The following is a 4525-nucleotide window of genomic DNA, read 5'->3' as shown; positions in this document are numbered from 1 at the left end:
TTCCCGAGTTGCACTGGCACCGTGTTGGTCCGGGGAGTAAAAACATGTGTTTGTGTTTCTGCTCTGAGTGTGACTCACCAGGAGCACCCGGGGAAGATGTTTGTGGTAATGAGGTGTCACTTCTATGCAGTTTCTTCCCTGAACACAGCCACATTTTAAGGCTTCTTTGCATGCCTGAGGAGCAGCTGGGCTGAGACTCTGAGACTGGGGAAAAACCACCGAGGCTGGAGTGGTCCAGAGCAAAATTCTGGAAAGCAGCAGGGAGTTGGGAGTCCATGCCTTGATTTAGGCACAGCTTTAGGGATGCAGTGATGCCTTGGGTTTGAGCTTTTATATTTCTCAGATTCTCTGCTGCTCAGTGTGTAACTCTGAAACTTCACATTAGGTGTTAGCAAGGTCTCTTCACAGGGGAGTCAGACACAACAATCCCTTTCCAGCTAGAGAATCAGGGACAACTGGTACCCAAAAATCAGAAACAGCAGAGAGGGAAAGGGGGCAAGGCAGGGGGCTGAGACTTCATGGCCTGGGGCTGTGGTTGGATAATTGACCCCAAATGAACCAAAACTTACAAATGTGTAAAAACTCATGACCAGGATCCATCTTGGATTTGATTTGGGTGTATCCCCAGCCAGGCTCCGGCACTGCCCAAGGTGGATCCTTTCAATAAATACCTATTTTATTCCTTTTGCTCTGCCTAGTCTCTGTTCCAGGTCAGCCTTTCCAGGCATCAGCAGGAGTGTGCCCTGTGCTGGCAATCAGTGGGAGACAGATCCTCTGATATTTTGGAATTTGATCCCTTTGGTCCACTGTGACCTGTTCATGTCAGTAGAGCACTTAGATAGAAGCTCTTTAATCTCCCAGAGCTTATGCACATACCTCACAACCCTGCAGATGGATTGGATAAGAAAAAAACAAACCCAACCAAAAAGTAAAAATCAGCTCAAGCAAAGCCTCTTTAAGCAGTTCAGAACACACATCCCAGGGGTGCTTTTGACCATCTTGCCAATGCAATATATGTTTTACAGTCCTTTTAAAACCGGGGTAGAGTAATGGAGCTTTGTGCATGTTTGCGCTGGGAGCAGGGTTGGTGAATTAACCCTTGCAGCCAGCTCGGGATCACCTCTTCTCTTTTCCTAAAGGTCAGATTTCCCATGGCCTTTCAAGATTTCCAAGAGACATTCCTCCTGCAGGGCTTGTAATGGATCTTTTCCAAGCCCTGTGCCATGGTATGACCGTGGCTCTAGGGGAGCTGTCACAGCTCCCGCCTCTCAGCTCCCTTGTCCTGGCTTCTCCCTTGTCCTGGCTTTGTCCTATTTGCAAGGCAAGAGGAAAGAGGTGATCTCAGCATTGTGAGCTGATCCCAAATTCTTTTTGTCTCCACTGTGGCTTGGTATCCTTCAATTCTCTAGTTAAATTTTGTGGGGAGAGCAAAAAATCTATTAATCTTACTTGCAGTCTCAGAAATTAGTGAGGATGGAATGAACTGTGCTCCATGGTACATCTGGTTATTCCCTAAAGCATGAGGAGTGATAAAATTCATGTTATTTTTCTCCTAGCTCGCACATTAATAATGCTGAAATGGTGCATTTATTCCAAAGCTTTGGTAATTACAGCTCCTGGACTCTAATCTCAGGTTTTATTATAGCTTTTCATTTGTGAAAATGGTCACTGCTTTTGGGTGCAGGAGCCCCGTGGTTGACTTTCTCAAGACAGACACATGGTGGGATTTTTGGAGCTGTCCTGTGCAGGGAGAGGATTTGTACTTGATTCCAGAGAAGCTGCAGCTGCCCCATCCCTGGAAGTGTCCAAGGCCAGGTTGGACAGGGCTTGGCACAACCTGGGATAGTGGAAGGCATCCCTGACCATGGCAGGGGGTGGAATGAGATGATCTTTAAGGTCCCTTCCATCCCAAACCCGTCTGGGATTCTGTGATCCTTGTGGGTCCCTTCCAACTCAGGACATTCTGATTTTAGAGCAGTTTTGTGGGGATTCTGGTCATCCCAACCGAAGCTGTCACCTCTGAAACACAGGCACTGAATCCAGTGGGATCCTCAGACCTCCTGTGATTTCATATTCAACATCCCCAAGCTGAAGTCCCCAAATGTGCTGGCTGCCTTCTCAAAACACGGGCTGGAAAATCACCTCTGTCTGCCTTGGCTCCTCCTGGAGAGCAAGGAGGACTCGTACCTACCTCATAGCAGAGTTGTGGTCGATAATGTTCGCAAAGTGCTTTTTAATCCCCTGCTGAAAGGTTCTGTGCGAGTGTGAGTTATAATTATTACGTAAACGCGCCTCATATTTTCCTGCCCAAGCCTTCAGCTTGCCACAGAGATGTTTTCCCAGTCTTTATGTGGATGCCATTGGGTTTGTAGCTTCCTGGCTCGCTGTAGGAAGGCACAGACTTCCAAAGGAGAGAATTAAATTCTTTTCATCAGCTTGGAAGGCCAAACCAAACCCCAAACCACTTTCAGTAAAGCTTTCCAAGAGGAGAATTGATTATCCATCAGCAGGGAAGAGATACAACTTCATTAAGGATGGGTGAATGGCTCCAGTTCCTGCCTGCAGGTGCCCACCTGGGGAGCAGGGGTTGGGCCCCTGGGTCAGCCAGGTCTCCTGGAGGGAGCAGAGACAGCTGAGCAAACATGGGCTCTTCATCGTGTCACATCAGGCTAAAATAAACCATGAGGTCATGCCGGCATCATCGTGGCACCCTGAGATAATTAAAGCAAGCCTGGTCCCCCTGCAGCCCCCAGCCCCAGCTTTGCTTACAGGTGTGTTGTTATTGAGCAGCTGGTGTAACAAATCCCTGCCAGTGCCAAGTATGAAACAGCTCAGGACCCATCCAAAACTAACACAGCCGAGGCTGGAGATGGAGTCCAGGGGGTGCAGCTCTCCCTCCTGGAGATGAAAACAAATCGTAAAGGTTAAAAGGCAGGAATTGGGGCTGTTGCTGTCTGCAAACTGAGGAATCTCTGTGCCTCTTCCCAGGAGGAAAGGAGTTAATAGGTAGCCAAGGTGAAGGTTTAAAAATAGAGGTTTTTTTGCATAGCTATTTGGTGATGTCTCTGGCACTTCTGCTGCCACAAATCCCAGTGTGTTCCCAGCAGGTTTTTAATGCTGGGTGTTTGCAGGGTTTTTATGATGGGTTAGTGAATAGGGAAAATGGGCTTTGGAAGGAATGACTTTGGGGCACTGGAAACCAGGTAACAGACTGTGTTGGGTCCTCAGCCTTGCTGGCACAGTCCTAGTAGAATTAACAAGGTGGATTTGAAACTGGGAGGGCACTTCATGGAACCCAAGGCGTGTGTGAAGTGACGGGTGTCCCAAGAAGCTGTGGCTGCCCCATCCCTGGAAGTGCTCAAGGCCAGGTTGGGTGGGGCTCGGAGCAACCTGGGATAGTGGAAGGTGCTACAGCAAGGCCTGACTGCCAAAAAAAATGGAACAGATGAAGTGGGAGATGTGTACATGACCCCCAGAGACCAGAAATTGGAGTTCTGTGAAAAGCACAAGGAATGGGAAATGTCCTGCAGAATAGCTTTTGGGGATTTGGCAACCTTTGGATTGTGTACCCAGGATTAGGAGACCTTTAAAACTCAGATTTGGCAGGGTCAGGATAGACACTAAACCTTTCCCAAGTTTTTTACTAGAGCTATAGAATTTAGGTCAGGATTCCCAACTAAAAATTAATTACTCCTTACAGGGTTAATCCTGGGAACATGGATGTGTCAAGACAGGATTTAGCCGTGTGTGGGACATCAGCTTGTTAGAGCTGAAGGAGATGGGACAAACTGGCCATGCAGGATCCCTGCCCATGGCAGGAGGGTCCCTACCAACCCAAACCACTCCATGGTTTAATGGCTCTGTGAAGTTGTGGTGAAAACCTTCCTGTGGTGGAAGTAAGAGGGGGAAATTTAGGCAGGCAGAGCAGGAAGGACAGAGCAAGAAGGTTAATGCACATTATCTAGGGTTTCTAAACAATGGAACGTTCAGGGATGGGGATTTTAAATCCATAGGGTGTTGGAGGTGACCTGTCATTCCTGAGGTGCTGGTTGAACCTCCATCCCATGGGAAATGAGGAGCAGGCAGAGCAGGAGAAGAGGTTTGCTTCCCTTGAGTGTGGAGAAGTGTTGGGCTGCCTGGGACACCTCCAGCTCGAAACCACTCGGACCTGACTCCCTCCTCCCCGAGGATTCCCTGAGCAGGAGTTCCACACACACCTCCACTGGGAGCACTGCTGCTGTCTCCCCTTGGAGGAGCACAGCCCCCTCAAATCTGAGATAAAGGGCCTGTTGTAGAATGGAGTTTGTGCTGCAAACACCAGACTCTTGCTCCGTGAGGAGTTTGGCACTTCTCCTGACGGGTGGGAATCCTCGATCCGGGGTCTGCTCGGCAGGGTTGGATTTATTATTGGTGACTGGCCTCTGCTGTTGCCTCGATTCCTGCTCTGATCCTGGAGGATAACTCTCTCCTAGGCTGCTTTCAGAGGGAACTTGCATTCCTTTCTTATCTCCCACCACCATGAGTT

The sequence above is a fragment of the Cinclus cinclus genome, chromosome 25 (assembly GCF_963662255.1).
Source record: "Cinclus cinclus chromosome 25, bCinCin1.1, whole genome shotgun sequence".
Classification (NCBI taxonomy): Eukaryota; Metazoa; Chordata; class Aves; order Passeriformes; family Cinclidae; genus Cinclus; species Cinclus cinclus.
The sequence above is the reverse complement of the archived record's forward strand: the minus strand, read 5'-3'. Positions refer to the sequence as shown.